The following is a 12204-nucleotide window of genomic DNA, read 5'->3' as shown; positions in this document are numbered from 1 at the left end:
GATAGCCCTTCCCCTTCTATTAATACAACATAAGCATAATCAATTATTATAATACATCAATCATTTGGTGCAGCCCCTATCATGACCCCAAGGTGACCCTCATCACACTGTGATGTATTTAGAATTCAAGACACACTTAACCAGCATGGCTAACACAGCATTCTGCAGCGATACGCCATCCCATCTGGTTTGCGCTTAGTAGGACTATCATTTGTTTTCAACAGGACAATGACCCAACACACCTCCAGGCTGTGTAAGGGATATTTGACCAAGAAGGAGAGTGATGGCATGCTGCATCAGATGACCTGGCCTCAACAATCCCCCATCATCAACCAAATTGACATGGATTGGGATGAGTGGGACTGCAGAGTGAAGGGGAAGCAGCTACCCAGTCCTAACAAGCAGGGCTAGCCATCTATCAAACATACCCAGTCCTAACCAGCAGGGCTAGCCATCTATCAAACATACCCAGTCCTAACCAGCAGGGCTGGCCATCTATCAAACATACCCAGTCCTAACCAACAGGGCTAGCCATCTATCCAACATACCCAGTCCTAATCAGCAGGGCTGGCCATCTATCAAACATACCCAGTCCTAACCAACAGGGCTAGCCATCTATCAAACATACCCAGCCCTAACCAGCAGGGCTAGCCATCTATCAAACATACCCAGTCCTAACCAGCAGGGCTAGCCTTCTATCAAACATACCCAGTCCTAACCAGCAGGGCTGGCCATCTATCAAACATACCCAGTCCTAACCAGCAGGGCTAGCCATCTATCAAACATACCCAGTCCTAACCAGCAGGGCTAGCCATCTATCAAACATACCCAGTCCTAACCAGCAGGGCTAGCCATCTATCAAACATACCCAGTCCTAACCAGCAGGGCTAGCCATCTATTAAACATACCCAGTCCTAACCAGCAGGGCTGGCCTTCTATCAAACATACCCAGTCCTAACCAGCAGGGCTAGCCATCTATCAAACATACCCAGTCCTAACCAGCAGGGCTAGCCATCTATCAAACATACCCAGTCCTAACCAGCAGGGCTAGCCATCTATCAAACATACCCAGTCCTAACCAGCAGGGCTGGCCATCTATCAAACATACCCAGTCCTAACTAGCAGGGCTAGCCTTCTATCAAACATACCCAGTCCTAACCAGCAGAGCTAGCCTTCTATCAAACATACCCAGTCCTAACCAGCAGGGCTAGCCATCTATCCAACATACCCAGTCCTAACTAGCAGGGCTAGCCATCTATCAAACATACCCAGTCCTAACCAGCAGGGCTGGCCATCTATCAAACATACCCAGTCCTAACTAGCAGGGCTAGCCTTCTATCAAACATACCCAGTCCTAACCAGCAGGGCTAGCCTTCTATCAAACATACCCAGTCCTAACTAGCAGGGCCAGCTTTCTATCAAACATACCCAGTCCTAACCAGCAGGGCTAGCCATCTATCAAACATACCCAGTCCTAACCAGCTGGGCTAGCCATCTATCAAACATACCCAGTCCTAACCAACAGGGCTAGCCATCTATACAACATACCCAGTCCTAACCAGCAGGGCTAGCCATCTATCCAACATACCAAGTCCTAACCAACAGGGCTAGCCATCTATCAAACATACCCAGTCCTAACCAGCAGGGCTAGCCATCTATCAAACATACCCAGTCCTAACCAACAGGGCTAGCCATCTATACAACATACCCAGTCCTAACCAGCAGGGCTAGCCATCTATCCAACATACCAAGTCCTAACCAACAGGGCTAGCCATCTATCAAACATACCCAGTCCTAACCAGCCATCTATCAAACATACCCAGTCCTAACCAGCCATCTATCAAACATACCCAGTCCTAACCAGCAGGGCTAGCCATCTATCCAACATACCCAGTCCTAACCAGCAGGGCCAGCCATCTATCAAACATACCCAGTCCTAACCAGCAGGTCTAGCCATCTATCCAACATACCCAGTCCTAACCAACAGGGCTAGCCATCTATCAAACATACCCAGTCCTAACTAGCAGGGCTAGCCATCTATCAAACATACCCAGTCCTAACCAGCAGGGCCAGCCATCTATCAAACATACCCAGTCCTAACCAGCAGGGCCAGCCATCTATCAAACATACCCAGTCCTAACCAGCAGGGCTGGCCTTCTATCAAACATACCCAGTCCTAACCAGCAGGGCCAGCCATCTATCAAACATACCCAGTCCTAACCAGCAGGGCTAGCCATCTATCAAACATACCCAGTCCTAACCAGCAGGGCTAGCCAGCTGTCAGTGCTTCTACAGCATTGTCTAAGCTAATGAGCTGTTACAGAACACGACATGTATAGCTACACAGGTTTATGCCGTCCTCTGACATCCACCAACCCACACACAAGTAAAACATCTCTGTCATACTTTGACATCCACCCACCCACACACAAGTAAAACATCTCTGTCATACTCTGACATCCACCCACCCACACACAAGTAAAACATCTCTGTCATACTCTGACATCCACCCACCCACACACAAGTAAAACATCTCTGTCATACTTTGACATCCACCCATCCACACACAAGTAAAACATCTCTGCCATACTCTGACATCCACCCACCCACACACAAGTAAAACATCTCTGTCATACTCTGACATCCACCCACCCACACACAAGTAAAACATCTCTGCCATACTCTGACATCCACCCACAAGTAAAACATCTCTGCCATACTCTGACATCCACCCACAAGTAAAACATCTCTGCCGTCCTCTGACATCCACCCACAAGTAAAACATCTCTGCCGTCCTCTGACATCCACCCACAAGTAAAACATCTCTGCCATACTCTGACATCCACCCACAAGTAAAACATCTCTGCCGTCCTCTGACATCCACCCACAAGTAAAACATCTCTGCCATACTTTGACATTCACACACTGGTTGCATTACAATAACCTCTCCTTTCCCCCAAAGTGTACACTTGTTCAATGCTCTACATGGATTTGATAGAAAATGACTTGTTTGTGGAGACTCCATCCATGCTTTAAACTTGTGGGGCGTAGTGAACACATGTGCACTTCCTCCAGTGTGTAGATCAGTACTTGCCCTGTTAGCATTTTCTGTAGAAATTGTTCACCACTGGAACCAACTTCCAGAAGGACTCACATGAGTGGCTAGTGTTGGGGACAGCTAGTGTTGGGGAAAGCTAGTGTTGGGGACAGCTAGTGTTGGGGACAGCTAGTGTTGGGGACAGCTAGTGTTGGGGACAGCTAGTGTTGGGGACAGCTAGTGTTGGGGAGATCACAGAACAAGTTACAAAGTGGTTTAACCAACAGTAGGGTTGTAGACACTGATCAACCTTTTGCTGGTACTTTTTATTGATTGCATTTCTTCAGTAACATCACTATGTTGTTATACTGAGACAGTCTCATGGTGATGAGGAACACAGCAGTAGAGAGGAGGCCTACTGCCCTGTTGGACAACAGACAGATATCAGCATGACTCTCAGTGGACCATTAATCTGACCTTCCACCTGAAGTTTGCAGTTTTCACTACTTCCCAAATGTAAAAGCATTGGATCGGTGGAGGGAGTTGGGCGACAGAGAGTTGACACCATTGGATCGGTAGAGGGAGTTGGGCGACAGAGAGTTGACACCATTGGATCTGTAGAGGGAGTTGGGCTACAGAGAGTTGACACCATTGGATCGGTAGAGGGAGTTGGGCTACAGAGAGATGACACCATTGGATCGGTAGAGGGAGTTGGGTTACAGAGAGATGACACCATTGGATCGGTAGAGGGAGTTGGGCGACAGAGAGTTGACACCATTGGATCGGTAGAGGGAGTTGGGCGACAGAGAGATGACACCATTGGATCGGTAGAGGGAGCTGGGCTACAGAGAGATGACACCATTGGATCGGTAGAGGGAGTTGGGTTACAGAGAGATGACACCATTGGATCGGTAGAGGGAGTTGGGCGACAGAGAGTTGACACCATTGGATCGGTAGAGGCAGTTGGGCTACAGAGAGTTGACACCATTGGATCGGTAGAGGGAGTTGGGCTAGAGAGAGTTGACACCATTGGATCGGTAGAGGGAGTTGGGTTACAGAGAGATGACACCATTGGATCGGTAGAGGGAGTTGGGTTACAGAGAGATGACACCATTGGATCGGTAGAGGGAGTTGGGCTACAGAGAGTTGACACCATTGGATCGGTAGAGGCAGTTGGGCTACAGAGAGTTGACACCATTGGATCGGTAGAGGCAGTTGGGCTAGAGAGAGTTGACACCATATTTCTTATACCAGCCATGTCCTTTGAAATCAGTGAAGGTATGTGCTCACTTTGGGAGGAAATTGATACTATTGGGACCCAATTTCTGGATAGGTAGCAGCACAAAGAGGGTACACATTGCCCTCTAGTGTAGAAGACATGAACTACATCCCAAACAGAGAGTCTGGCCCTGACCTAAAAGATAACACCACACAAATAAAACCCATTGTTTTCACAAATGAAAGGACACTTGATTGAACCCTCTATAGTCTAAGGTCCCGGGGCTGGGTTTATAGTAAGCTAACATATGGAATTGTTTTAAGATGGTCAAATGATTTGGAATTTCAGGACCCTTATAGGTGCAGTACATGGCAGACTGGAGGCTTGATCAATCAGGAGAGACCTGCCTCCCCTGTACCCATCAGGAGAGACCAGCCTCACCTGTACCCATCAGGAGAGACCAGCCTCACCTGTACCCGTTAGGAGAGACCTGCCTCACCTGTACCCGTTAGGAGAGACCTGCCTCACCTGTACCCGTTAGGAGAGACCTGCCTCACCTGTACCCATCAGGAGAGACCTGACTCACCTGTACCCATCAGGAGAGACCTGACTCACCTGTACCCATCAGGAGAGACCTGACTCACCTTTACCCATCAGGAGAGACATGACTAACCTGTACCCATCAGGAGAGACATGACTCAACTGTACCCATCAGGAGAGACCTGACTCACCTGTACTCATCAGTAGAGACTTGACTCACCTGTACCCATCAGGAGAGACCTGACTCACCTGTACCCGTCAGTAGAGACTTGACTCACCTGTACCCGTCAGGAGAGACATGACTCACCTGTACCCGTCAGGAGAGACATGACTCACCTGTACCCGCCAGGAGAGACATGACTCACCTGTATCCGTCAGGAGAGACCTGACTCACCTGTACCCATCAGTAGAGACTTGACTCACCTGTACCCGTCAGGAGAGACATGACTCACCTGTAAACGTCAGGAGAGACATGACTCACCTGTACCAGTCAGGAGAGACATGACTCACCTGTACCCATCAGGAGAGACCTGCCTCCCCTCTACCCGTCAGTAGAGACCAGCCTCACCTGTACCCGTCAGGAGAGACATGACTCACCTGTACCCATCAGGAGAGACCAGCCTCACTAGTACCCATCAGGAGAGACCTGACTCACCTGTACCCATCAGGAGAGACCTGACTCACCTGTACCCATCAGGAGAGACCTGACTCACTGTTACCCGTCAGGAGAGACATGACTCACCTGTACCCGTCAGGAGAGACATGACTCACCTGTACCCATCAGGAGAGACCTGCCTCCCCTCTACCCATCAGTAGAGACCAGCCTCACCTGTACCCGTCAGGAGAGACATGACTCCCCTGTACCCGTCAGGAGAGACATAACTCACCTGTACACGTCAGGAGAGACATGACTCACCTGTACCCATCAGGAGAGACCAGCCTCACCTGTACCCATCAGGAGAGACCTGACTCACTGGTACCCATCAGGAGAGACCTGACTCACCTGTACCCATCAGGAGAGACCTGACTCACTGGTACCCGTCAGGAGAGACATGACTCACCTGTACCCGTCAGGAGAGACATGACTCACCTGTACCCGTCAGTAGAGACCTGCCTCCCCTGTACCCATCAGGAGAGACCTGACTCACCTCTACTCATCAGTAGAGACCTGACTCACCTGTACCCGTCAGTAGAGACCTGACTCACCTGTACCCATCAGGAGAGACCTGACTCACCTCTACCCATCAGTAGAGACCTGCCTCCCCTCTACCCATCAGGAGAGACCTGCCTCACCTGTACCCATCAGTAGAGACCTGACTCACCTGTACCCATCAGTAGAGACCTGCCTCACCTCTACCCATCAGTAGAGACCTGACTCACCTGTACCCATCAGTAGAAACCTGCCTCACCTGTACCCTTCAGTAGAGACCTGACTCACCTCTACCCATCAGTAGAGACCTGACTCACCTGTACCCATCAGTAGAGACCTGCCTCACCTGTACCCGTCAGGAGAGACCTGCATCCCCTCTACCCATCAGGAGAGACTTGCCTCACCTGTACCCGTCAGGAGAGACCTACATCCCCTCTACCCATCAGTAGAGACCTGCCTCACCTGTACCCTTCAGGAGAGACCTGACTCACCTGTACCGGCTGTGTGTCCATGAAGAGTGATCAGTCCATAATGCAGCCATTTCAAGTCAGCGATAGACACATTCTTACAAAGCAAAAGTAAGACATTTAATGTGATATTTCTCTCCATAATAAAAGTATATCCGACTTTCTCAGACCTAAACAAACACAGACAGTATTTCATTATGATCAATATACCAGAGACCACAGGAGGTTGGTGTTAACTTCATTGAGGAGGATGGGCTCGTGGTCAAGGCTGAAGAAGAATCTGTGACATGGTTTCCATGTGTTTGATTCCATCCGCTCTGTTCGGGCCATTATTATGAGCTGTCGTCCCCTCATCAGTCTCCTGTGTGAGAGGCTGAAGGCTTTACTGTGTGTTGAAGCCTATCAGGAGAGACGCCTCACCTGTAGCCATCCGTCTGTCCATGAAGCCTGAGAGCTCTGTGCTGCAGCTGCTATAGGAGTGACATAGTGTATAAAGGAACCAGCAGGAGAGGAGGAGCTGCTGACTGTAGGCTTGGACACAATGAAACGTCCTGGAATGTGCTCTGCTCTAACAGCTACACTGCCAGGCTCAATATTAAGGAAACTGACATACCTGTCCCATCAGCCTACTCCAACAGAGTATGAGTGTATCTGGACTGGCCAGCCGGCACTCTGTCCTTCTATAGAGCCTCCTCTGACACACTGACCCACCTCCACACGTTCAGTATTCATTACAATAAGACGCTTCTAGACCCTTATTATTAATGGTATCTGTTGCTTTTATGTCTTATACTCGAAAATCGTCTTAATTCTCGCTCAAAAAACTCCCGTGGCTTATTTATCAAATTGGCATGTTTTGTTTCTAAATGTCTGTGCAAGAGTGAAGGTTTCATTAAGTTGTGAGATAGTACTTTTGCACATATAACACACTGTGGCTGAGGAAAGGTACTACTCCCAATATAAGTGAACCCCAAATCAATGTTGTTCTCATCATATTTGCCCCTCTTCAATGGTCCAACGTCCCTGTCTGTTGTTCGGTGCTTTCCAGGTAAGGGGGCAGTAGCTCTTCGGCTGCATCAGATTCACAACTGTCAGTGTCCATGCTAGCTGGGCTAACAACAAATGTAGAATTACTGATGCTAGTTGGATGTGCTCGTGGAAGCAGAACAACTTGTGTCGTCGACAGGTGCAGGTGTAGTACTGCTGGTAGTAGCAATACTACCAGTAGAGCTGGTATGTGTCTCTATGGACCTTTTTAACCATTTATCCATTTCCGAGCAAACTGAATGAGCAGCAGCTACGTTTGGCTACATAGTTAGTGGAATTCCCGCGAGAGAGTAACGGTTAATGTGATTGGATGTTAATTATTTGACTAGGCTACCTGTATTTGACATTGTGTTGTTATTTCTCTGAACACTAGATGGTTTAATGTTATTTTGTGAAACGAGGCTACTACTACACGTACCCCAGTTTGGGAATACCTGATCTAAATTAATAAAGCTGTTTCTCAATGAAAAACCTGATATAGTCTTGTGCCAGGTGTGATATCCCTCCTATATAGCTCGGGCTAATGTTCCTATCGACCCAGTAAGACCAGCAGGCTAGTCTTTTTTATAATATTTTTTATTGGTATGTAACTGTTATGAAAGTTGTATTGTCAATTTTGTTTTGTATTTAAACAGCACTTTAAATGTGTACATGACACTGCAACAAAATGTCCACACAGGGAAAATAAAGCCAATGATACTGTATCTGACATTCTAAACAGGTCATAGGTCAATGTAATAATTCTGTAATATAAAGTAACATAACTGATGTAAAATATACAGCAGGGTTCTCCAACTCCGGGTCCTGTAAAATATACTGCAGGGTTCTCCAACTCTGGGTCGTGTAAAATATACTGCAGGGTTCTCCAACTCTGGGTCGTGTAAAATATACTGCAGGGTTCTCCAACTCCGGGTCATGTAAAATATACAGCAGGGTTCTCCAACTCCGGGTCGTGTAAAATATACAGCAGGGTTCTCCAACTCTGGGTCGTGTAAAATATACTGCAGGGTTCTCCAACTCCGGGTCATGTAAAATATACAGCAGGGTTCTCCAACTCCGGGTCGTGTAAAATATACTGCAGGGTTCTCCAACTCCGGGTCGTGTAAAATATACTACAGGGTTCTCCAACTCCGGGTCATGTAAAATATACTGCAGGGTTCTCCAACTCCGGGTCGTGTAAAATATACTGCAGGGTTCTCCAACTCCGGGTCATATAAAATATACAGCAGGGTTCTCCAACTCCAGGTCGTGTAAAATATACTGCAGGGTTCTCCAACTCCGGGTCGTGTAAAATATACTACAGGGTTCTCCAACTCCGGGTCATATAAAATATACAGCAGGGTTCTCCAACTCCAGGTCGTGTAAAATATACTACAGGGTTCTCCATCTCCGGGTCCTGTAAAATATACTGCAGGGTTCTCCGGGTCGTGGAGAACGATGGTATCAACCTGGAATCTCCTAATCCAGTTCATCTCCTGGTTCCTCTCAAGGTTTCTTCTTTCACTCTCAACTAGAGGCAGGGCCTCCTTGTAACTTCCACCTGAGTGGGGTTCAGCCTGGGCCTGTAGTCATAAAGCTTCTCACAGTAGGACTGCTGATCTAGGATCAGTTTAGCCTTTTAGATCAAAGCAAGCATTTCCTATTGGATACGTTCAGGTAGTCCCTCCCTGTTTCAGTTAGTTTTCTTCCATTTGGTGCCTTATGATATACCCTGGTCTTAGACCTTGGTCTGCTCCTTTGTCAAAGTTTACAGAAAGCTCTAGAACCCGTAGTCATAAAGCATCTCAGAGTAGGAGTGCTGATCTAGGATCAGGTCCCCCCTGTCCATGTCATCTGATTCATTATGATCTAGGATCAGGTCTCCCCCTGTCCATGTCATCTGATTCATTACGATCTAGGATCAGGTCTCCCCCTGTCCATGTCATCTGATTCATTATGATCTAGGATCAGGTCTCCCCCTGTCCATGTCATCTGATTCATTATGATCTAGGATCAGGTCTCCCCCTGTCCATGTCATCTGATTCATTACGATCTAGGATCAGGTCTCCCCTTGTCCATGTCATCTGATTCATTATGATCTAGGATCAGGTCTCCCCCTGTCCATGTCATCTGATTCATTACGATCTAGGATCAGGTCTCCCCCTGTCCATGTCATCTGATTCATTATGGTTTCCCATTACAAAACGTTTTGTTACAGTGTGCCCTAATGAACGTGGTCCTGTTCACACTATGTTTGTAGTCATTCTGTGTGTCATTGATCCATTCCACCACTAGGTGGGGCTAGAGTATAGAGAATAACATTGATCCATTCCACCACTAGGTGGGGCTAGAGTATAGAGAATAACATTGATCCATTCCACCGCTAGGTGGGGCTAGAGTATAGAGAATAACATTGATCCATTCCACCACTAGGTGGGGCTAGAGTTTAGAGTATAACATTGATCCATTCCACCACTAGGTGGGGCTAGAGTATAGAGAATAACATTGATCCATTCCCCCACTAGGTGGGGCTAGAGTGTAGAGAATACCATTGATCCATTCCACCACTAGGTGGGGCTAGAGTATATAGAATAAAATTGATCCATTCCACCACTAGGTGGGGCTAGAGTTTAGAGAATAACATTGATCCATTCCACCACTAGGTGGGTCTAGAGTATAGAGAATAACATTGATCCCTGAGTCAATGCTGTAATATCCAGCCCTGAGTCAATGCTGTAACATCAACCCATGAGTCAATGCTGTAACATCAACCCATGAGTCAATGCTGTAACATCAATCCATGAGTCAATGCTGTAACACCAATCCCTGAGTCAATGCTGTAACATCACTCCATGAGTCAATGCTGTAACATCAATCCAATGAGTCAATGCTGTAACATCAATCCATGAGTCAATGCTGTAACATCAATCCAATGAGTCAATGCTGTAACATCAATCCATGAGTCAATGCTGTAACATCAATCCATGAGTCAAAATGAAGGAAAAGTTACCTTGCAAATTCAGCAGGCTATGGTGTGAAATAGGATTTTTGAATAGTATTGCTTATCGTTAATGCCATCTTTATCAATACATGAGCACCTTTTTTTCACACTCCTATCGATACAATCATTATATAATTATTATCATAATGATAATTTGATTTGTCATTCAAAAGTTTTACTATGCGTGAAGTATCAAATGCATTCTGTCATTACTAAATCATGTGATATGTATTTTAAAGATACAATATGTATTGGGCGACCCAACCAAATTCCCATAGAAATGTGAGTTATAGATCTGTCATTCTCATTGAAAGCCAGTCTAAAGAGCGGTAGATCTGTTCTATGTGGGCTATTGCTATGCTTCCCGTTCTGAATACAATATTTTTGGTTATGGAAAATATATTTCACAGCAGTTTAGCTGGTACAATGATTGTGACAAAACAAGCAGTATTGTGTAGACAAACTGAAATTAGGCGAACTATACGAATTTTAACAACCAGGAAAAGGCGAAGCGATTTCTGCAGAGGGCATCATTAACATTTAACTATATAAAAAAATAAGAATAAATAAATAAAGCATTTTATTACAAAAAATTTAAATCAGTCTCCTTCCTCAAATGAAGGAGAGGGTGCAAGAGGGAGGGAATCTGATTTTAAATGGAGTTAGCCCTGAGTTAGCCTGCCCCGGAGCAAGTTAGTTCTGGAGGATACTTCACCTATTAGTCAGGTAAATAGACATTAGCATGACTGTTTTTTTTAAATTTTATTTAACCTTTATTTAACAAGGCAAGTCAGTTAAGAACACATTCTTATTTTCAATGACGGCCTACACCGGCCAAACCCTAACCCAGACGACGCTGGGCCAGTTGTGCACCACCATACAGGACTCCCAATCACGGTCGGTTGTGATACAGCCTTGAATCGAACCAGGGTCTGTAGTGACACCTCTAGCAATGAGATGTAGTGCCTTAGACCGCTGCGCCAATAGGCAGTTGAACTCAGAGTTGACAAAAGATAACTTGCTAACTCCTCAGACCTGATTCGTAGGATAGCCCTCAGGTGTTGAATACATGTGCCCAGGAGACACTTAGTGGGATAACTATAATTTGAATTTAGTGGGACTATCATATCAATTATTTGGTGATGTGAATATATTTAGTATAGTTTAATCTAAAAAATATTACTTTTAAATGTTTAAAAATACACAGTACCAGTCAAAAGTTTGGACACACCTACTCATTCAAGGGTTTTCTTTATTTTTACTATTTTCTACATTGTAGAATAATAGTGAAGACACCAACACTATGAAATAACACATATGGAATCATGTAGTAACCAAAAAAGTGTTAAACACATCAAAATATATTTTCTTTTTTAGATTCTTCAAAGTAGCCACCCTTTGCCTTGATTACAGCTTTGCACAATCATGGCATTCTCTCAACCAGCTTCACCTGGAATGCTTTTCTAACAGTCTTGAAGGAGTCTTGAAGGAGTTCCCACATATGCTGAGCACTTTTTGGCTGCTTTTTCTTCACTCTGCGGTCCAACTCATCCCAAACCATCACAATTCAGTTGAGGTCGGTATATTTTGGAGACCAGGTCATCTGGTGCAGCACTCCATCACGCTTCTTCTTGGTCAAACATCCCCTACACAGCCTGGAGGTGTGTTGGGTCATTGTCCTGTAGAAAAACAAATGATAGTCCCACTAATTGGAAACCAGATGGGATGGCGTATCGCTGCAGAATGCTGTGGAACCATGCTGGT

Source organism: Salvelinus fontinalis, chromosome 2, assembly GCF_029448725.1.
Source record: "Salvelinus fontinalis isolate EN_2023a chromosome 2, ASM2944872v1, whole genome shotgun sequence".
NCBI classification, from domain to species: domain Eukaryota; kingdom Metazoa; phylum Chordata; class Actinopteri; order Salmoniformes; family Salmonidae; genus Salvelinus; species Salvelinus fontinalis.
The sequence above is the reverse complement of the archived record's forward strand: the minus strand, read 5'-3'. Positions refer to the sequence as shown.